The 23,959-nt window shown below is 41.2% G+C and overlaps 1 protein-coding gene across 2 annotated transcripts in view; it reads right to left on the bottom strand.

Annotated features, from left to right (window-relative positions):
- SIAE (sialic acid acetylesterase) overlaps positions 1-23,746 on the bottom strand; it is a 112,151-nt gene extending 88,405 nt beyond the window's left edge. Inside the window, exons 1-2 of one of the 2 annotated variants that reach the window (XM_023557096.2) lie at positions 23,230-23,746; positions 3,223-3,359 (exon numbers count right to left, since the gene is read on the bottom strand). The gene's annotated coding sequence lies outside the window, so the exon portion shown is untranslated. The remainder of the gene's footprint in view (positions 1-3,222; positions 3,360-23,229) is intronic. The other variant, XM_023557097.2, reaches the window with a different exon arrangement.
- Positions 23,747-23,959: the final 213 nt, after the last annotated feature.

The following is a 23,959-nucleotide window of genomic DNA, read 5'->3' as shown; positions in this document are numbered from 1 at the left end:
TGGAAGGGAAAGAAGACTCGGATAAGCAAAGCATTACTGAAAAAGAAGAAGAAAATGGGAGGCCTCACTCTACCTGATTTCAGAACCTATTATACAGCCACAGTAGTCAAAACAGCCTGGTATTGGTACAACAACAGGCACATAGACCAGTGGAACAGAATTGAGAACCCAGATATAAATCCATCCACATATGAGCAGCTGATATTTGACAAAGGCCCAGTGTCAGTTAATTGGGGAAAAGACAGTCTTTTTAACAAATGGTGCTGGCATAACTGGATATCCATTTGCAAAAAAAGGAAACAGGACCCATACCTCAAACCAAGCACAAAAACTAACTCCAAGTGGATCAAAGACCTAAACATAAAGACTAAAACGATAAAGATCATGGAAGAAAAAATTGGGACAACCCTAGGAGCCCTAATACAAGGTATAAACAGAATACAAAACATTACCAAAAATGACGAAGAGAAACCAAATAACTGGGAGCTCTTAAAAATCAAACACCTATGCTCATCTAAAGACTTCACCAAAAGAGTAAAAAGACCACCTACAGATTGGGAAAGAATTTTCAGCTATGACATCTCCGATCAGCGCCTGATCTCTGAAATCTATATGATTCTGTCAAAACTCAACCACAAAAAGACAAACAACTCAATCAAGAAGTGGGCAAAGGATATGAACACACACTTCACTAAAGAAGATATTCAGGCAGCTAACAGATACATGAGGAAATGCTCTCGATCATTAGCCATTAGAGAAATGCAAATTAAAACTACGATGAGATTCCATCTCACTCCAACAAGGCTGGCATTAATCCAAAAAACACAAAATAATAAATGTTGGAGAGGCTGCGGAGAGATTGGAACTCTTATACACTGCTGGTGGGAACGTAAAATGGTACAACCACTTTGGAAATCTATCTGGCGTTATCTTAAACAGAAATAGAACTACCATACAACCCAGAAATCCCACTCCTCGGAATATACCCTAGAGATACAACAGCCTTCACACAAACAGATATATGCACACCCATGTTTATTGCAGCTCTGTTTACAACAGCAAAAAGCTGGAACCAACCAAGGTGTCCATCAACAGATGAATGGGTAAATAAATTGTGGTATATTCACACAATGGAATACTATGCATCGATAAAGAACAGTGACAAATCTGTGAAACATTTCATAACATGGAGGAACCTGGAAGGCATTATGCTGAGCGAAATCAGTCAGAGGCAAAAGGACAAATATTGTATAAGACCACTATTATAAGATCTTGAGAAATAGTATAAACTGAGAAGAACACATACTTTTGTGGTTACGAGGAGGGGAGGGAGGGAGGGAGGGAGAGGGTTTTTTACTGATTAATTAGTAGATAAGAATTACTTTAGGTGAAGGGAAGGACAATACTCAATACATGGAAGGTCAGCTCAATTGGACTGGACCAAAAGCAAAGAAGTTTCCGGGATAAAATGAATGCTTCAAAGCTCAGCGGAGCAAGCGCGGGGGTCTGGGGAATATGGTTTGCGGGGACTTCTAAGTCAATTGGCAAAGTAATTCTATTATGAAAACATTCTGCATCCCACAATGTGGCGTCTGGGGTCTTAAATGCTAACAAGCAGCCATCTAACATGCATCAATTGGTCTCAACCCACCTGGAGCAAAGGAGAATGAAGAACACCAAGGTCACATGACAACTAAGAGCCCAAGAGACAGAAAGGGCCACATGAACCAGAGACTTACATCATCCTGAGACCAGAAGAACTAGTTGGTGCCCCGCCACAATCGATGACTGCCCTGACAGGGAGCACAATAGAGAACCCCTGAGGGAGCAGGAGATCAGTGGGATGCAGACCCCAAATTCTCATAAAAAGACCATACATAATGGTCTGACTGAGACTAGAGGAATCCCGGCGGTCATGGTCCCCAAACCTTCTGTTGGCACAGGACAGGAACCATCCCGAAAACAACTCATCAGACATGAAAGGGACAGGACAGTAGGTGGGAGAAAGATGCTGATGAAGAGTGAGCTATTGTATCAGGTGGACACTTGAGACTGTGTTGGCATCTCCTGTCTGGAGGGGGGATGGGAGGATAGAGAGAGTTGGAAGCTGGCAAAATTGTTACGAAAGGAGAGACTGGAAGGGCTGACTCATTAGGGGGAGAGCAAGTGGGAGTACGGAGTAAGGTGTATATAAACTTATATGTGACAGTCTGACTTGATTTGTAAACGTTCACTTGAAGCTCAATAAAAGTTAATAAAAAAAATAGTAATACATATTTCACAAACTTGGAGGGCTTATCTCTTTTATTTTGTTCAAGAAACTATTCAAGGCCCCGTGTCTTATTTTTAGAAAGTTTAGTCCCTCCTTTTTGAAGCCTCTTCACCCTTGATTGCTCAATAAACTGGAGGTTCACATCTTAAACCTAAGAGTGCAGTTTCCTCCCCAATACAAAATGGAGGAAAAGCAGAATCTGATCATTTCATTAATGCTGACATTTTCTACTATGATGATGTAGCATAGTCCAGCAGACAGAGGTGATGGCTTGGTTTGTTCAGATCCCTGAGGGCAGCCCAGTGGGTACTCATGCTTTGGTTCTCAGATTACAGCCCTTCTAGCTCACAGTCACACACTCAGCCATTGTTCCCCAAAGCTCAATTACATCCCTGGGTAGCTCCATCCTGAGGAACATCTAAAACCAGCCGTATGGTGTGCCATTACAAGTGCTCTCTTACAAGCATTAGACCCTTGCCCTGGACTCAGATGCGCTCTTTTTGCAAACCAATTTTATTTCAGTTGCCTTATTGCCCTTCCTTGTCTCTGAACCTTTGTTAGCCTCTACAACAGAGGCGTATACCCAAGCAATCTTCTTCACTCAATGGCAGATGACTTATGCCAATGCTTTCAAGGTTGCGACATTCTCTAATCTCCACTCACGTCTGGGCAGTTATCCCTCTTCCAAGGTCTTGCTGCCACTAGAGACTTGTGCTAGCTAAACACAAGTCTCTAATATCTACTGGGCCCCATCCCCCAGTCTTTATTTCCACCACCACCCCCCCCCACGCCTCAGGCTTAGGGAAAAAAAAATTAACATTCCCCCAGGATTCCATCTGTTCATTCTTCTATTCCACTCAAAACTCCAGCCTCCAACCCCTTCCCTCTTTAAACAAAGCCATCCTGCTTAGGGGATTATCAGAGGACCCAGAATTAATGCAAAGACTTACCTTCCTTGTCCTGGAAAGGAGGCCAAAAGAGAAAAAGATACCAGTTGTGTTTTTCAATAATCCTTCGTTATATAATAACACAGGTGAGGAATGTGCTTCTTGGTTCAATAAAGTGTAGAAGATCAAATGGGTGACACCTGCCCAAAAGCAAAAAGGAGATGGCAGGAAGGGCCAGGAAAACTGGACAAATGGACACAGGAACCCAGGGTGTAAAGGGAAAAGGGGAGAGTGCTGACACATTGCGGGAATTGCAAACAATGTCACAAAATAATTTGTGTATTAATTTTTTTTTAATGAGAAACTTAGTTTGCACTGTATACGTTCACCTAAAGCACAATAAAATTTTGAAAAAAAGAAAAAAGCCTATGGAGCAGTTGGAAACCTTGGTGGCATAGTGGTTAAGTGCTACAGCTGCTAACCGAAGGGTTGGCAGTTCGAATCCCCCAGGCGCTCCTTGGAAACTCTATGGGGCAGTTCTACTCTGTCCTATAGGGTCACTACAGGGTCACTATGAGTCGGAATGGACTTGATGGCAGTGGGTTTGGTTTTGGTTATGGAGCAGTTCTGCTCTGTAACGCATGGGGCCGCCATGAGTCAGAATAAAAAAATAATAATTGTCTGTATACAGGTAAAGTGATTTATCACAGTGCTTTCCATATGTGGAAACCCTGGTGGCATAGTGGTTAAGTGCTACAGCTGCTAACCAAAGGGTCAGTAGTTCAAATCCGCCAGGCTCTCCTTGGAAACTCTATGGGGCAGTTCTACTCTGTCCTATAGGGTCACTATGAGTCAGAATCGACTGGATGGCACTGGGTTTGGTTTTGTTTTTTGGTTTGGTTTGCATATAGTCACTTCACACACACACACACACACACACACACACACATCTAGTAGTAGTGGTGATATTTTTGTACAGGGAGAAGAAAAGTTGGGATGGAATGGATGTGATTAGCATAGCAACAATTTGTATGAGTAACACTTTATAAGCTTTTAACACTTTATAAGCACTTATTTGGTTTTTGTCTTGTCTCTCTGGCTGCTCCTTCTCAGTCTTTTGTTGGTAACTCTTCAACTCCTGACCACTAACTGCTAAAGTGCCTACAGACTCAGTTCTTAGGCCCCTTTTCTACACTCATTGATATCATCTGGTATCATGGCATTAAAAGCCATCCACATACTGATTACTCCCCAATATAAATCTCCAAATTAGACCTCCCATACCTCACCCCACCCCCCACCTATGAATTTGTATATTCAGCTGCCTACTTAACATCCCTATTTGGATGTCTACACACATCTCAAATGTAACAGGTCCCAAACTGGACTCCTGATATTTTCCCCCAAAATCTTCAGTTTCCTCAGTGTTTCCCATTTCATAAAATGGCCATTGCATTCTTCTAGTTCCTTAGGCCAAAAACCTAGAAGTCATCCTTAACTCCTCTTTTTCTCTCACACCCTATATACAATCTTTCAGCAAAACCTGTGGGTTCTAGCAGTAAAATCTACCCAGAATATGACCACTTCTCACTATTCCAGTGTTACCACCTCTGTCCTAGTTCCCATCATCTCCTCTGAATTATTGCAGTAGTCTCCATATAGGTCAGTTATTGCCACAATAATATTGCACAGCCCATCCAAAGTCAGTGATTTTAAACATTTATTCCCTTTTCAGGGGTCTGTGAGTCAGTTACAGTTTAGCTGAGCTAGGCTGGACTCCAGGGCAAGGATAGAGCTGCTCTAAGTTGAGGGTTTGTAGGTTAGCTGGGGAAGCTCTGCTTCAAGCTGAGGGCCCAAGGGTCAACCATAGTACCTCTGTTTCACACATGCCATTTGGAGCCCACACTGAAGGGTGCTACCCAGGGCATGTGCTTTTCACAGTGGTCACAGAAGCACAAAGGGAAAATCCAACATGCAAGAACATTCATGCTTTTGCTCATGTCACAGCCACTGACATCCCATTGACCAAAGAAAGTCATTTGACCAAACCGAAAATCAAGAGAGTGAGAAAATACACTCTGCTCATAATGAGGTCACATCAGGAAGGGCCTCAATGTATGTATAATACTACTACCCAAACCCATTAAACCCATTGCCATCGAGTCATTTCCAACTCATAACGACCCTATAGGACAGAGTAGAACCACCCCATAGAGTTTCCAAGGAGTGCCTGGTGGATTTGAACTGCTGACCTCTGGGTTAGCAGGCATAGTTATTAACCACTATGCCACCAGGGCTTCCACACTACTACAGGGTAGTGAAAAATTTGAACCAATAATTCAGTCTACCACAGCCTTCCCTCTTAGTCACAGTTATTCACATCCCTCCCACATGCAAAATACATTCACTCCTGTCCCAATACGCCTAAAAGTTCTATCAACTTGAAGTCCAAGATCTCAGGCTCTATATCAGGTCCAGATAAGGCTCCCCATGCAGAGACCTATGAATTAAAAGAGCAAGTATCTTAGTCTCACACACATAACATACAAAAATTAATTAACCAAGGGACAATTATAACCACAAAAAAAATCTTCATTCAGAAAAAATTTTTGGCTACAAAATCCAATCAGAATCTAATCTCTAAAATCTACAGGATACTGCAAAACCTCAACAACAAAAAGACAAATAACCCAATTAAAAAATGGGCAAAGGATATGACCAAGCACTTCACCAAAGAAGACATTCAGGCAGCTAACAGATACATGAAGAAATGCTCACAATCATTAGCCATTAGAGAAATGCAAATCAGAACTACGATGAGATACCATCTTACCCCAACAAGGCTAGCAATAATACAAAAAGCACAAAATAATAAATATTGGAGAGGTTGTGGAGAGACTGGAACACTTATATACTGCTGGTGGGAATGTAAAATGGTACAACCACATTGGAAATCGATTTGGCACTTCCTTAAAAAACTAGAAATAGAATGTACCATATGATCCAGCAATCCCACTCCTTGGAATATATCCTAGAGAAATAAGAGCCTTTACACGAACAGATATATACACACCCATGTTCATTGCAGCACTGTCGCGATAGCAAAAAGATGGAAACAATCTAGGTGCCCATCAACAGACAAATGGATAAACAAATTATGGTATATTCACACAATGGAATACTACGCAAAGATAAAGAACAACAATGAACCTGGGAAACATCTCATAACATGGATGAATCTGGAAGGCATTATGCTGAGTGAAATTAGTCAGTCACAAAACAACAAATATTGTATGAGACCGCTATTATAGGAACTCAAGAAACAGTTTAAACACAGAAGGAAACATTCTTTGATGGTTATGAGGGTGGAGAGGGAGGAGGGGGTAATCACTAACTAGGTAGTAGATAAGAATTATCTCAGGTGAAGGGAAGGACAACACACAATACAGGGGAAGTCAGCACAACTGGACTAAACCAAAAGCTAAGAAGTTTCCCGAATACAACCAAGCACTTCGAGGGACAGAGTAGCAGGGGTGGGGGATGCATATCTGACTTGATCTCCAGTAAGTGCAGTCAAGTGAAATGACCAGGGTTTGGGCTCCTATGGACTTGGACATTGGAGATCAATTAAAGGACAAAAAGCAGTATCTAAGGCTTTCGGACGCAACGCTCTCTATACAAAATATAGCAACTCGCCCTTCTGTCTTTCAACAGTAGAACCTATGGGAATTTGTTTAGATTAGGTGTGAAATGGCTTATTCTACTTTCATTGGAACAAGATAACAAGAGAGCAAAATCTCAGAACTACAAGCCATCTTTCCCCAGGATATGAACTTCTCAGCTGGCTCCTGTTCGTTTCACCTCTGGTTCTTGGGACTTGAGCTAGCAGCTTACCTGCTGATCTTAGGATTTGTCAGCCTCTGCAGACTGTTAGTCAATGGCCTACCAGCTTACCTGCCAATCTTAGGATTTATCAGCCTACGCAGCCTGTGAGTCATAGGCCTTATGTCTGATGTCTGAGCTGCTGGTCTTGGGTTCACCAGCCCCTGCAGCTACATGAGTCAGAAGAAGCCTCTAGCCTGACCCACGGACTTGAGACTTTCCATCCTCTACAACTGCATGAGCTGTTTCCTTGATATAAATCTGACAGCATGTATATCTTGATTATAATTGACATCTGGAGTCCATCCTGTCTTAGTCTCCTTTTACAAAACTATTTGCAGAGATGTCGTTTGATTTGGAGTCCCTCGGTAGTGCAAACTGTTAATGTGTTTGGCTTCTGACCAAATGGTTGGTGGCTCAAGTCCACCCAGAGGCACCTTAGAAAAATGGCCTGGAGATCTACCTCCAAAAGATCAGCCACTGAAAACCCTATGGAATACATTTCTATGCTGACACACATGGGGTTGACATGAGTCGGCATAGACTCGATGGCAAGTGGCTTTTTGACTTAGGGTTTTTCTGATTTCAATAAGTATATTGAGGTTAAGTGACCTGGATAGGGGCAGGAGAATTATAGACAACTTATTACATTCAAATGAACAAAATTACATATTTAAACGATCTTAAAGAAGTTATTTGTACTCACTTATGTTATTTGCCTTGAGCCATGACTACAGCATGAAACAAAAAATAGGGACTTGAGGTTTCAGCTATGACGTGTACACTCTTAATCAGACTTCGCACAGATGAAATTCTATGGTAATAAATCACAATGTTTTGTTTAGAAAAAAAAAAATAAGGTAGGTATGGTGGGGCAAAATCAGTCCTCCTTAGCCCCCAGCCCTCAGCTGCCAAGGTCAAATAGAAATCACAACGAAATGGCCTGGAGAATGTTTAGTTAGTCAATTGAGCAGAAACCTTGTGATTTCCAAAGCCAATTAGACTGGAAAAATATGGGAAATAGTAAAAGTCGAATGAAAATTTGGAATATTTAAAGAAATTTTATTTCAGTTAGTTATGTTTTATGGTATACAGGCTTAAAATAATTTCTAAGATCTTTTAGGTAACTTATTGATGTTAAATTGAATCTGCTTCAAAGACAAAGGTTCAGTCTGTCATTAGAATAAGATTCCTGAGTGGGAAACCGAGCCACATGGCTTTAAGAAAAAAAGCTAAAGTTTTTATTTTAAGATCTTTGGGTTAAATAACTAAAGTGTTGTTTCGTGGTGACTTATGATAAACTCCTGACAAGTTTGAAAGCCACGAAAATTTTTGTAAAGAGAAAGTGCGAAAAAGGTTTATTTAACATGTTATAAATTACATAGGACGTGTTGTTAAAACCATGAGAAGTGCCTGATTCTTTCTCTTTGGGTTAAAATTTATATGTTAGTATTTCCTGTTGTGTTTTTGCCTAATATTAGACAACAACTGCATAATATGTCATCTTAATTGCTAACTTGGTTGCAAATGTATTCATTTATTTTTGAATCTACCACCATTAAAGCCAATAGTTTGATTGGAGAATTCACATCATTTATGCATGAAGTTATTTTTGTTGCTGTTCAGGTATTTGGAGACTTGATGGTCTTGGTATATTCTTGATATATCCTGACTATATGGTGTTACGTTTCAAGGTTGTTATGTGTTACATGTGAAGTTCTTTAAAAATATGGTTCTAAAACTTTTTTTTTTTAACTGATTTTATTTGGCCTTTGCGTTGTGCTTGTAATTAATTTCTATCAGGTCTTTCACCATTAAGAATTAGGTTTATAAATTAATCATAAAAAAAAGTTTTTTTCTTATAAGTTTTGTCATCTACAGATAAATTTTTATTTTCTGAAAACATTTGACCAGAATATCTCTACAACAACAACAAAAAAGATGGACTTTATTGGACTTAGGAAAGAGACTGTGACTAGACTCAATCAAAATTTCCAAAGTTCTTACGCAAATGCTGATGGGTTCACAGATTGCGGTTGACCCAGTATCACATGGGACAGAAGTTAACTACATAAGGCTGAGTAGACGATATGATACCATGGGTTTTATGTGGGAATATTCCTGATTTTTAAGGCTTTTCTTTCTGGAAATAAATGCTTTAAGGTCCTACTTTCTGGAAATAAGAAACCATATTCCTCTTTTCTCCAAAATTATCTAACTAGTGGGTTCTGATATTTTAACTCTTGAATTAACAATCTTAAGCTTGGCAGAATGTAGTTGTCGCCGATCCACATGAAAAGCAGTTACTGATGCTGCTTATGCAGAAACAAACACTTCATGAGATTTGTTTCTTTGGTTCAAAGACCTTAGGGTCATGGTTTCATTGGTTATTTCAGACAATTGGCCTAATGTTAGTGTTCCCATCCTACCTCCTAATTTGCTGTATGGTGTCTGAGATCTTAAAAACAGACAGTAATTGAGCATTTTTTATCAAAGATTCTCTAACAGGATCATGATCCAAAAGAGAAAACCATGAGAGAGTTCTATGTAATTCTCCAGAATCCAGATTTCTGGCTTTCATAGAGCTTGTAGCAACCCACAGAGGCCATCGCCTTTGGGTGTACTTTTGAGCCTCAAGCTTTAAAAAAATAATAATAATAATTCCTGAAGCCACTTTGAGGTAAACAATTGTCCAAATAAACTAACAAGACTATTTTTGCTCTGGGTGTTGTACTTTTTTTTAGAAGAATTCAGTCTGTTTTGAGAGACTGACTCCCAAGATAAGTAAATAGAGTTATGTTTAGGGTAAATCAGTAATCAGTTTAATCAGTCTTCAAGACAATGTTGTATAAAATACTTGTAAAAAAAAAAAATTTTTTTTTTTAATGTTTATAATCAAACTCTTACCTTCTTGCTATACAGAAAATTACGTATCTTAAGAAAACCAGGTTCTCAGAGGAGATCAATCTCATGAGTCAGACTCCATTTTGTCTTAGATTCCGCTTCTGCTTCTGAGAAAGTGACCCATGACTGTTAATAGGTAAACTGAGGAGGGGCAGCTTGCCCTCAGGAAGAACATAAGTATGTTTTGGACAGATTAACTGGAGACCTCCAAAAGGAGAAGTCCATCCTGTATTATCTTAAAAAAAAAAAATCGTCTGCTATTTGTATTATCTTGCTAATCATTAATTCTCTAATGAAAACTTAGTTGTCATATGTAAGTTTTTCTATATTGTCCATTTTCTCTGGACAAACTTTGTGTGTTCCTTCTAGACACATTTTTTTATGTGATATATTCACCTATACTAGTTTAGATGATCTCCTTCCAACTGATAGTGAATTTATGTAGACAATTTCTTGTTCAAATTCCTGATAAATGCATAGATAGTACACTTTGGGAACTTCAAGATTATCTTTAGATATCCACAGTAGTTATTAGAAAGGTAATGTTAAATTTGTTACCCATTGTAAAACAAGAGTCAGAAAAAAAAAAAAAAAAGCCCATTGGTCCAACACTCAGGGTATAGTGGGTAATTTTAACTCCTATTTACAATATATTTGAATTGGAGTAATCTTTAAGAAATTTATCAATCAAAAAAAAAATTTTTTTTTTTTTATGGGACAAATAGCAGACGAAGTTCCTAGTGGGATGGAAACACAACAGTGGTCTCTGGCCTCATTAAGCCAAGGTGACATGACATAACAGAATAGCCTTAGATTTTTATTTATTGGTCCAAGAAAACGATAGTCTGTGCTGTAACAAATACCTCTTGTTAAATAACACAAGCAAAGTAGAACACATAGAATTAGACAACAAGCTACTTGGTTACACACTGTAACATGCTTACAAACACCAGGTTTATTGGGTGGATTGGTTACTATCAAGAGTAAGTACATGAGCTAGGTCACTATTGCAAGGGATAGTCCGGATAGTAATAGACATAATAAAGCTTATCCTCTATTGTCTTACACGCTTAAAAGGCAAAAAAAAGAAAAAAAAAAAGCCTTGGGCTAAAATATTGATGTACATTGAGTCTGCAGTTGGTGAGAACTTTGCTCTTACTTAAGATCCTGGTGAAGAACCTGATGGTATCCAGTGGAAAGCCAGCACCGTGAGTTTAAAAAGCCTACAGTGGCCACCATCTAGGAGCTCAAGTAAGTCCAGGTATTGATCATCGATGTGTTCCCTGTCCCTGAGCATAGAGACTGTAACCCAGCTGGAGCTGGGCTCGCAATGACTCACAAGGACTCACAAAGACACATCAACTAAGCCCTGAGATAAAGACAATAGATGAGACAATCCTGAAAATTATCTTTTAGAGAACTTTTCACATAAAGCCAATCAAACAAAACGCAAAAGACTTTCCACTCTTATCTTTTTTCTATTAGCATTTAGTAAATAGAAAATTTGTTGGACCAAGAAAACCACCAAAATCCTGACAAACTGCCAGCCAATAATGCAGTCCCTGGAATTGATCCAGAGTGGGACTAGTATTCAAAGGAGGACATGAGTCGGCTGAGGCATTATAGAAAGTGCCTAATAATAGGCCTTAAAACTGGTTTACAAAAACAGAAAAACCTCTCAAAAATTTATGAAGTAATCCAGGGACCTAAAGAAAGCCCCTCTGAAGTTCTTGAAAGAATTTTTTGGGCCTGCTGGAGACACACTGACATAGCTCCTGAAATTACTGAAAATCAACAAATGGTTAATATCATCTTCATAAGACAAAGCTCTATAGATATCCAAAAAAAAAAAAAACTCCAGAAATTGGGTGCAGGACCAGATTGCAGTTGGTGAGATAGTCACCTACATAAAGTCACGGGGATGGGCAGTAAACAAGGAAAAATATAGGGTCCTGGCTTGTTGGTCAAGCACTTGAGTGTTATCTGGTCGGGTAAGACCGGAGTAATGTCTGAAGCAGTGATAAGTTCTGCCCAGAAACTGTGAAACAACCACAAGCATTTGTCGGGCTCCTAAGATATTGGTGCTCCTTCATACCCCATGTAGCCCACAGCCCACGGCCCCTATACAGGTTAGTGATGAAAAAGTGAGGCTAAAGTAAACAAAAAGATCGGATGAGAAAGTGATACAGGAGGATACAGGAGAAGAGGATGAGTGAGAGAGACAAAGATTAGAGAGAGAGAACTAGAAGGTGAGACTGGGAAGAGTTCTAGGAAGTGAGGATGTGAGAGGGAGAGAGCCCATAAGAAAAGAGACAGAGACAGAGAATGTAAAGAAAAGAACAGTGTGAGATTGAGAAACAAAAGAGGGGGAGGCCAAGATATTTGGTGGACAGTGTGGGAGGCACTCCCCTCTACTACCTGGTTTATACCCTTCTTAAGCCCCTAGTTGCTATATTTCTACTTCTGATTTTTGGGCCTTGTCTCCTCAAGCTTCTGATAAAGTTTGTGTCCTCTAGGTTACAACAATTCCAATATGATGCAGAGTTTCCAGTCCTTTCCTGAAAGTGAGACCACCAGTCCTTACAAAGCTTTAGATCAGATAGGGAGAGATTTCTACTCTGCTAGGCAGGCCAACAACCCAGTGTCAGCCTGAAGAAGTTACAGAAGAGACCTCCGCCCCTACACCCTCATAAAGAATCATGAGTATGAAATCTGTCAGGGGGGATTGAGACAAATAGGGTTAACTGTGCCAGGTGGCTGAACAAAAGAGGTGTTAAAAGATTATCATCTAGAAGTTAGGTAAACAGGAACCACACCCTGTCGTGAGACAGATAGGGTTAACTGTGCTGGTGGAAAAGAGCTTTTAAAAGATTACCATCTTGAAGCCGGGTAAACAAGAACCCACTCTGTCAACATGAGATAAGATTGAAACAACCCATGAATTTCTATCTCCTTCTTAATGTTTTTCTAGTCTCCTCCTTTACAGTCTTCGCATGCCAGAAGAACAAAGTGTTACTGCGTTTAACCTTCCTTAGCTCTCCGAAAACAGCGATGTAGTGCTGAAGATCAAGTGTGCTTGCGCTATATCCCATAATAAGTGATGCCAAGGGCTGCTGAGAGGACTCCATCTTGAGTATCAGCGGATTCCATCTTAGATTCCAGATGCAGGGGCAACCTAATTAACATACACTACCATTCTGAGAAGTACCCGCCCCTTGAAAGAAGCCCACTAAACATTCATTACTCTATTGTCTCCACTGAACCCATATAAGCCCTAGCCTTGCTTCCCTTTTCGAGTCAGTCTTTTGGAGAGGCTTAGATCCTCGCTAACTCCTTTTGCTTGACTCAAGCAAAATATAGCTTGCTGAAAATAAAGCTTGTCTTTCGCCTGTATTCTTACTTGGGAAAAGACAAGGACCCTTTGTGTCAGATTGGCAACTGGTAACAATTCAAAAAAAGAAATAATGGAAGCAAATAGCAGTTACTGGCTCGTAACTATTATGAAATCTCACTGAGCAAAAGTTGTCGGGTCCCTCTATTTGGGCAGATGGGTGAGAGAGGGGGCATGGGACTAAGACAGGGAGCAAAGGCCCTGAGATTGGAGGCTGTCCATTTGAGAAATAGCGAAGAGATTGGTGTGGTTAGAGGAGAAGCAAGTAAAAGAGAAATAGACTATACTATCAGGGAGGTGATAAGGGGTTGGGTGTGGAACCTAGGGACTTAATTAAGACAAGGAACAGAGGGGCCCTCAAATCTGCAAATAAAGTAACAAGAAATGGGCCACTGTGCAGAAACAAAGCTGTTCCCCAGAACAATGGGGCAGGGTATCTAAAAATAGCCCACAAACTTCTTTAAAGTTGCCTTTTAGAAGCAGCTGGAGAAAACCAGGCCCAGGGACATGCACAGAACATCCACCTGTGACCACTGTGTGACCTTCCACCAGCGGCAGTGAGGGGCTACAGCCTCAGCTGGGGAATCAAACCCAGGGAGCAAGAGACTGTGCAGGCGCAACACCCCATAATAAGTCCTGCTATGAATCCCAGAGGCCTCCAGGACAGAAGCCATCTTGGAAAGTTGCTGCGCCCCCCACCTCACCTTAATTAACATATCCCTGCCCGTGCCTATGAATAAACATGAATCTTTTCCCACCCAAGAACTTTTAAAAACTCAGGCCCATCTTTTGCTCTGTGAGACGGGAGTATGTGTTGCTCTAGGCCCTCCTCATCTCTGCTTGCAAGCCTCTTCAATAAAGCTTTGCTCGTGTGGAAAACTACGTGCCTTACCTGCTCGTTCTTGACCAGTGAAAGGCAAGAACCTTATTCTGGTAACAGAATGTTCCATACATTAATTAGGCATTTGTTCTGCTCCTTAAGAATGACTCCCCAGTCTATTGTTTTCCACAGCTGTTGGCTCTACCCTCTGGGAACATTCCTTTTCCATCATCCTCCTTAGTCACTCAGGGAGAGGACATAGGTGAATACACCCTCCTTGGTGGCAAGTGGGTTTCTCAGCCTGTTTCCTGCCTGTAGAAATTTGAAAGCCAAAGGGACTCTTTATATCTTGCATAGCCTCCATCTCTTTTAGTTGTTGGTTGTGCTTTAGCCAATACAGTTCTCTTCAAAATGTTTGGATTTTCTATATATTTGACTGCAGTCAACTCTCTGTGCCAAAAGCCACACCCATAATTTTTTCTTTGCCTCTCTCTGACTCTTTGACTCTGTTGCTCTCTGTCTCTCTGCCTCCCTCTCTCTATTTAATTCTATTACATAAGAGAAAAGAATTGGAACCAATATTTCAGTTTACTAAAACCTCCTAGCTGTCCTAACTGGTCCCCCTGATTCTACCTTTTCCCCCCTCAGCACAGCAGCCAGAGTATCCTATTATAATTTAAGTCACATCATGTCACTGCTCTACTTCAACCTCCCCCCTTCTACCACCGATGGCTTCTCATTTCACTCAGAATAAAAGCTCAAGTCTTCATCTGACCTACAAAGCCTTGTGCAGGTCTTACTTCCTGTTACCTCTCTGGCCTTATCTCACTTGCTTGTTCAGCTCCAGCTGCACTGGCCTCAAAGCTCTTCCACAGACTCCAGGCAGGCTCCAACCCCAGGGATTTTCAGGTATTGTTCCCTCTGTCTGGAATGCTTTTCCCCAGATATTTGACTACTTGCTCCCTCATCTCCTTCAGGTCTTTATTCAATGAGCAAAAGTCAATGAGGCCTTTCCTATACCCTCCTACAGATTTAAAAAAAAAAAAAAAAGACACTCCCTTTTCCTCTTCTGTTCTTTATTTTTCTCCTTGCTTCTGAATACCATCCAATATATCTTGTTTACTGCCTGTTCCCCCACTAGAATGTATGCTCTAGGTTAGAGATTTGCTATTTGGTCATTGCCTAGTGTCCTTTTTACATGCAGCAGGAAAGAGTCAATCATGTCTAATGGCGCACACAGAAGTGGTAGAAGCCCTGGCAAATATCTCCCGTCATCTGATTAGCTTTGATTGGGTTATACAGCCATTCCTGAACCAATCTCTGAGGTCCAAGAAATTAAATACACTAATCGGCTTATACCTATCACCATCAGAACCCGCCCCTGGAGTTGGGGATCAATTCTGCCCAAACAACCTTGCTAGAAGTAGAGGAAGTTTGAAGTTCCCTGCAAGAAATAGGTTAATGTTGTCAGGAGGAAGAGATACTGGATGTTGGGCAAACAAACAACAAATATCCAGCACAATACTTTAATCATCACATAGCTTCTCGCTACACTGCACGGTTTATGAAATTATTTTTCAAAACAAAAGGTTTGGGAAGTATCAGGAATGAAAGGAAAATATTAAAATAGTATATAAGGGGATAAAAGACAGGAAATGTGGAGCTTTAGGTAGCTTGCCACATGAATCGCAATGTCAGTGGTGCCCTTTGGAGTTGTGCAATGCTAAAAGATTCTTCCAAAAGAAAGAGCTTCAGAGTCTAGGAGAATATGAAAAATCATATGAGGGACAGCCCAAAACCAAAACCGAACCCACTGCCATCAAGTCGATTCCGACTCATAGCGACCCTATAGGACAGAGAACTGCCCCATAGAGTTTCCAAGGAGCGCCTGGTGGATTCAAACTCCCAACCTTTTGGTTAGCAGCCATAACGCTTAACCACTACACCACCAGGGTTTCCCTAAGGGAGAGAAGACAAACTGTTTTTAAAATACATGCAAAATTTTGCTTGACGGGATGCCAAGTGTGAGAGTTTGTGAACACAGATTTTTCATAAGACATTCCTATGAACAGTGTACCTATAGCAAAGGAGTACTCCATCAACATTGTCAACTAGTTCTTTTTAATAAATATAAATCCAGTGTAGTCTGGTCTGACACGCTCTCCATTTTACGTGTAAGATGGGGCTCAGTCAAACCGTGTTTCTGTGAGACAGAGATGAAACCAGGATAAGGACCTAAATTACTGCTGTCGTTCTGCCATGAAACGTATGATACCATTCGCTTTTCTTGTTCTAAAGCAAACTAAACAGTGACTTCCCTAAAGCTGCCCTCTAAATCTCAAAACAACTTGAGTTTTCTAACATTTGGACACATTTTGGCTGATACCATATTGTCTTCAAACTTTGGGTTTTTTCCCATGAAGTTATTCCCAGCTCTTGCTTTTCTGGCTTTTGGTTTTTGTTTTTTGGGGGGGGAGGGATGGATATCGGAACCAGGTATTAATTTCCTACCTGTAAGCCTCTTGACTTGAGGATATTTTTAAGGAGTGGGTTAAACATAAACATAAGGAGTTTTACCTCTTCCTTTTTAGTCTGTTTTTTCTCTCCCATGTATGTGTCATGAACATACAATGATGATCCATTTGTATCACTTTATGATGTTGATAAACTCATTTCCAATCTGAAATGCTTCTTACAAATATAGCTTCTGGGATTGACAATGATTTATGCCTGGGAGGCTCTCAGAAGAGACTGAACACACAGAATACAATATTTCAAAATGTGTGATTATTTTTGTGAATGAAATGTGTTTAGGAGTAAGCAGCCTCTGTTACGTAAAGCCAGAAAAAGAAAAGCCTATTGTGTAATGACGTTATTGTAACTAAAATCTCAAGAGCCGCCACATTCATTACACGTACCTTAACAAAGGATAGTCAACACTCCAAGACCAGCAGGTCACCAAGAGAACTGTATAAATATTCTCTCCCAAGGGAGTCAGATAGATATAATATGGAAGATGTGAAAAGTTGGTATCATCCTATCCCTGAAGATACACTCCTATCTCAGATGGCTTCTGACCAATAACTAAGGCATTTACTTCATTGAAATTATATTACTCAGAAGAGGAACAGTTTGAAAAACAAGCTGCCAGTTTGATAAGTCAAGCATTAAACCCAATTTTGGAAGCTATAAGAAAAACTTATTTTTGAGATCCTTGAAACAATAGGAAATGTGCTTGCCTGGAGACTCAATAACGATTGGTAGGGAAATGATCACTGTAGTGCTATGTCACTAATGAGTTTAGAGTTCACTTGCTTTTAGATTGTTTGGGTAAAGTACTGGATGCTGTGGTGTGCTGCCTAACTCCTATCCCCTTTCATACTAAAGTATAGCACTCCCTCAGCCTTTGGGAATGTTGACTGCTGGTGGCCCATCAATGCTACCCTTTCTAGGAATTGCCATTAGCATTAGGGAGCTGCTTCACACTAGACTGCACCCTCCCTCAAGGTAGCCTTCACCCAATGACTAGATAATCCAGTGGAACAAGGGCTTTGCCCCTTGCCTCAAATTGAGAAAACTCTGCAGGGCCATCCCAGCTCTCGGCCACAGGATTGCAACTTTATCATAGTTCAGCTTCATCCTCTATCCAGTCCTGGGTCCCTCTCATCCTAACAGATGTTGCCCCTGAAAAAAAAAAAAAAACGAAACCTGTTATCGAGTTGAGTCGGACTCATAGCAACCCTACAGGACAGAGTAGAACTGCCCCATAGAGTTAACGAGGAGCACCTGGTGGATTTGAACTGCCAACCTTTTGGTTAGCCACCGTAGCACTTAACGAATACGCCACCAGGGTTTCCTGTTGCTCCTACCTGTGTTCAAACTCTGTCTCAGAAACTATTCCCAGGGAACTTGGCCTATTACGTGTAAATTGCAAATATCTGACATACGTCCATTGTAAAAAAACCCTTCACTTCCTCTAATGTCATTTGTATAAGAACTCAGTGATAGGTGTATCTGCTGATCAGGGGTTAATCTACACATAAAAATATACATTTTTGTTTCTGAATTAATTATAATTACCAAAATTCCAAATAGTAACAACTATTGAGTGCCTGATATATGCAGGACTTGCCATCTTTTCCCAGTCCCTGACATAGCTACATATTCCTAATTTTGCTACAAAATACATACCTGAATCAAGAAGGGGAGAGAAAATTAGAATGGAAGAGCTGATACTGAGGGCTTAGAATCGATTACTGGGTATTAAAAGGGAAAAGAGTAAAAATGGTGACTTGTTTGACACTTTGGATCTCCTATCAGAGCTTCTGGGTGTGGCCATTTCTTGACAGCATCACTTCCACCTTCCTTCTTTCTACTAACCCATTGCCGTGGAGTCGATTTCAACTCACAGCTTCCAGACTAGGATGGTTCAACTCATTGTGCCTGGGACCCCCATGAGTCAGGCCAACTCCCCAGCAGTTAACAGCAACAATTAACTCTCAACAGAGTGATTTTGCCCCCTCAAAGGACATTTGGAAACCTGGTGGCAGAGTGGTTAAGAGCTACAGCTGCCAATCAAAAGGTTGGCAGTTCGAATCCACCAGGCACTCCTCAGAAACCATATGGGGCAGTTCTACTCTGTCCTATAGGGTCACTATGAGTTGGAATCGACTTGAAGGCAACAGATTTGGTTTTTTATGTTTGTTTTAAAGGGCATTTGGCAATATGAGTTGGAATCGACTTGACAGCAACAGGAACAGGAAGAGACATTTTTGGGTGCGGTAGTGGGGGAAGTGCTACTGGTGTCCAGTGGGTAGAAGCCAGAGATGCTGCTTAACATCCTACAATACACAGGACAGATCCTCCCTGCCCCCAACAAAGAATAATCCAACTCAAATGTCACTCCACTAGTGTCAAGGTTATCCCCCGAATTAGGCACAAAAATGTCACGTAGTCCACTGTTCGAAGCCTTGGTGGTGCAGTGGTTAAGAACTTGGCTGCTAACCAAAAGTTCAAATCCACCAGCCGCTCCTTGGAAACCCTGTGGAGCAGTTCTACTCTGCCGTATAGGGTCGCTATGAGTCGGAATCAACTGGTTGGCAACAGATTTGGTTTCGTAAGCCAGCAGGAAGTAGGGCAAAAAGACAGAAAGGCATCTGTTTTTTTAGTTTTTTAATTTCCACTTGTACGAGCCAACTAATCCCCTTTATTTTTGATAGTTTTCAGTAACCTGTGTTAAGAAAATCGTAGTAGGACCAAAAAGGAGTCACTCTGCTAAACCCTAGGTCAGCAAACCAAAAAACTAAGTTTCTATTGCTTGTGACTGCGCAACTCTCCAAGAAACAGAAGCCTAAGCTAACCAATTAGGCCTTGCCTGCTCAACTCAACCTCGTTCAAAAATTTCTCCTTTATCCCAAATAAGGAAAGAAAACGCCCACCAGCCAATCCAAAATTGCCTAGTATAGCTTCCTTGTTCCTGTGTGCCTGTTGCCTATAAGACTCTTCAACTTTGTACTGTTTTTCGGAGCTCCTTTCTACTTTTAGAATGGATGCTATCCGATTCATGAATTGCTGGATAAAGCCAGTAAGATCTTAACTAATTGGTGTCTTTGAAAATGTTTTCTTTTAACACCTGTAGCAAAGAGTACAGACCTGAAAACTCTATGGAGCAGTTCTAATCTGCCCTTTAGAGTAGCTGGTCAGCAACAGGTTTAGTTTTTTTCATTTTAACAAAGAGTTCTAACTGACATTCTTCTAAACCCATGAGTCCTGGGCCAAAAGAGTGGAAAGAAAGAAATGTAGATATGAAGAAAAAGAAAAGAGAGGAAAGGTCACAAGATAGCAACTAAAGGGAACAATAGCCAGAGCTGGATATGCAAAGAGGGACAACAAGCTGCTCTTCACCAATTAGGTCTTTTTGACATACCAGCTGGGAGTCACTAAAATTAACATTGCTGGCGATGAGGGGTAGCCCTGGTGGTGCAGTGATTAAGAGATCAGCTGCTAACCAAAAGGTTCAACAGTTTGAATCCACCAGCCACTCCTTGGAAACCCTATGGGGCAGTTCTACTTTGTCCTATAGGGTCACTACGAGTCAGAATGGACTCAAAGGCAGTGGGTTTTTTTTTTTTCTTTTTTTTTTTTTTGATTTTGAGGATGAAAGAGGTATGTAAATCATGGTCCTTTCCTCAAGGGAACAAAGACATTCACCAAGGTGGTAAGACTGATATTCTCGAAAAGCATACAAGAGAGACAGAAAAAGGATTTTTAAAATGTAACACGAAAAGCACAAGCCGTAAAAGAAACGTATGATAAATATGATCACATTAAAATGTAAAACTTTCATATATCAAAAAACACCACCAGCAAAGTGAAAAACACAGCACAGAATGAGAGGAGAAATTTACAATTCAAAATGCATAAAACCAAGAAAGTATTAGCATTCAGAATATAAACTCCTACTCCGTAGAAAAATTTTGCATGGGAATGGTAAACACTAAATTCATGATAATGGTTACTGTTAGGAAGGAAGGGAGAATAGGGTTGGGCAAAGGAGCCCAAGAATCTCCGCTATAATAGATACAGATACAGAGAGATAGCAATAGACAGAGATAGATATAAACAAACAAACAAAAAAAACTAATTGCCATTCCGACTCATGACGACCCTGTAGGACAGAGTTGAACTGCCCCATATGGTTTCCAAAGAGCAGCCTATGGGTTCAAACCACTGTAAATCAAAAGATTTACAACAAAGCTCTTAACCACTGCGCCACCAGAGCTCCAGATATAGATATAGACATAGACATAGATAATGTTTTATTTCTTTAAAAGAAAAAAAGGTCTGAAGTAAATAAGACACTTTTGAGATTTAATGAAGCTGGGTGGTAGGGGGAAACCCTGGTGGTAGGGGGAAACTCTGGTGGCGTAGTAGTTAAGTGCTACAGCTGCTAACCAAGAGGTCAGCAGTTTGAATCCGCCAGGTGCTCCCTGGAAACTCCATGGGGCAGTTCTACTCTGTCCTATAGGGTTGCTATGAGTCGGAATCAACTCGACAGCAGTGGGTTTGGTGGGTTTTGGGTGGTAGGGACATGACTATTTTTTATATTATCCTCTATTCTTATCTGTAAATTTTGAAGATGTTTAACCAATTTTAAGAATTCCTGAAAATCAATAAAAAGGAAAAATTAGACATATGAGCAAAAGAGGACACCTAAGTCCAATAAACGTATTAAAATATGTACAACCTCTCCAATAATAAGGGAAATATAAGTCAAACAGTGTTGCTCTTGTTGTTGTTAGGTGTTGTCAAGTCCGTCGGTTCCAACTCATAGCAAGCCTATGTACAACAGAACAAAGCACTGCCCTGTCCTGCACCATCCTCACAATCAATAGCGAGATACAATTTTTCACCCATAGACTGGCAAAATTAATAAGTCTGGCAATACTAAGTGGATGAGGATCTGGAAAAACTGGAACTCACTTAGACTGCCCTTGGGAGTGTAGATTATCACACGCTTAATCCGTGGTATCATTTAAAGTTGATTTTGGATATGGTAATTTTGCTGGAACAAAACACCCCAATCCCTGGAAGCTATTTTTTACAGATATTATCCTAACAAATTCTTTTCTATCTCCATTCCTATCACTAACGATAACAAGAAGCAATTTGACTTCAAGTGGCAGGAACGACAGTACACTTATGCTGTTTACCTCAGGCTATGTCAATGTCCCTGCTCTTTATCATAATCTGAAGAGAACGTGATTGTCCTGATATAGAACACCATATAGGCCCATTACACCGATAATGTTATACTAATTGGACCTAATAAGCAGGAATAATCATAGATCCTTAATACGACATACGTACGCCAGAGGGTAGGAGATGAGTCCCTTGAAAATTTGTGAGGTTCATAACGGTCTAGTGGTCTGGTTCGTGTAAAGAGATCCTTTCTATAGTGAAAGACAATTGGTTGCACCTTGTACCTCCTCCCCACAATGAAAAGAGTACAGTGCTTGGCAAGCTTCTTTGGATTTTATAGGCAACGTATACCATGTATGAGAGTGTGGCTCCTACCCATTTATCAGGAAGCACATAATAAGGCTGTCAGTTTTGAGTGGGATCCAGAGCAAGGAAAAGACTTTGCAAAAGGTCCAGCTGCCAAGCAAGCTATCCTGCCACTTTTAATTGTGCAGGACTCTAATCAAGTGTGGAAACCCTGGTGGCGTAGTGGCTAAGAGCTATGGCTGCTAACCAAAAGGTCAGCAGTTCAAATACACCAGGTACTCCTTGGAAACCCTATGGGGCAGTTAGTTCTACTCTGTCCTATACTATGAGTTGGACTCGTCGGCAATGGGTTGTTTTTTGTTTTTGTTTTTGGTCTGATCAAGCGTAAGTGAATGGGGCAGGTAGCGCATTTGTGAGGGTTTTCTCATACAGCTGTGGTCAAGGAAAGCTTCTTGGGGGAAGAAGAAGTAGGAGATCATGTGTTGGAAAGGAAGGGTGAGTCCATTCCAGTCAGGGAAAACAGGTAATAGGCTTATGTGTCTCCATTTAGCCTTGTTTCAAAAATCCCCATCTCAGGAAGAAGTATCATTCCTACATTAGAGAAGTCATATGAAGCTAAGAGTTACCTGCCCTCTGGTGACACACCCAGGAGTAGGGACCACGGGCTTGCGTTTACCCAAGTTCTTCAAACCCCACTGTAACAGTCTGAGTGTTTCAAAGTAAGTCTTTGCTGCCACCACCGTCAGTGGCTGAGATGATAGTGGAAGGTGACCCAAAATGAGGAAAGAGGTGCTATCCCTGGGTGGAGTGCCTGCAGAGTGTAAATGGAATAGTGACTATGACCACTCATACCTGATACACCCAAGGATGGTAAGAAAATATTAAGTATTTTCCATTCGGTAACAGCCACAGTCCTCTGAAGGACGGACTCCTTCCCAGGGGTAGGCTATGGCTATCTAAAGGTGGCTTCTCTCTGGGACTCTTCCCTAACAGTCCTCAAATTGGCACTCCGGGGACAGAGTAAGAAGAGCAGTAGAAAAGGTTTCCCTGTCTAGTTTTGCCTTACCTGTGGCTTTGCCAAGATTGGAAATAAATGTCACCATGAACCATCTCTGTGACAGCTGTGAGGAGGCAGGAGCCAGGAGAGCCTCTGAATCATCAGAGAATCATCGGTCTCCTTGGCCAGACCATCAGAAAGGAATCTTCAGACCCAGGCTGAAGTCCATCCACCAAACCTCTCCTGGCATTGCTTCCATCTCTCCAGGCGAGAAATTGCTTGGCAAGTGAGTGTCTGTCAATCAGAGGCCCGCAATGGTTGAGGAGGCTGGGCGAAGAGCAGAGTAAATATTTGGCGAAGTGTGTTGCCAGGAGTGGGAATGGAGAAGAGAATGATTCAGAAAGCAACATGGAGGTCCAGGCAGCCAGAGGATTATTTTTGCTCCTTTCCCTGTGTAAAAGGGAACGGGCTTTCAAATACCCGGCTGCAGAAAATGCCGCTCTCCCCCTCGGCTAACGAAGCTTCCAGCTCCTCCTGGAGAAGCCAGCGCACTTGGGGAGGAAGGAGCGAGGCGTGGGGGCAGCCCGGGGGCGACAGTGGCTGCAGCAGCGTGTCAAGAGTCAGGCTCCCAGGCAGGAAGGATGGCAGCGCCGCCCACACGTGCGGGGAGCTGTTCCGGGACCGAGATGTTGCAGAGGGAGCTGGAGGCAGCATAATGATTTGTTTCTCCTTAACCGCACAGTTGTTAGTGTTGTTTTTATTGTGGTTTAGAACTTGGCAGCATTCTCCCTGCTCCGCT

Source organism: Loxodonta africana, chromosome 15 (genome assembly GCF_030014295.1).
Source record: "Loxodonta africana isolate mLoxAfr1 chromosome 15, mLoxAfr1.hap2, whole genome shotgun sequence".
Taxonomy (NCBI): Eukaryota; Metazoa; Chordata; class Mammalia; order Proboscidea; family Elephantidae; genus Loxodonta; species Loxodonta africana.
This window is presented reverse-complemented; position numbering and strand designations above follow the sequence as displayed.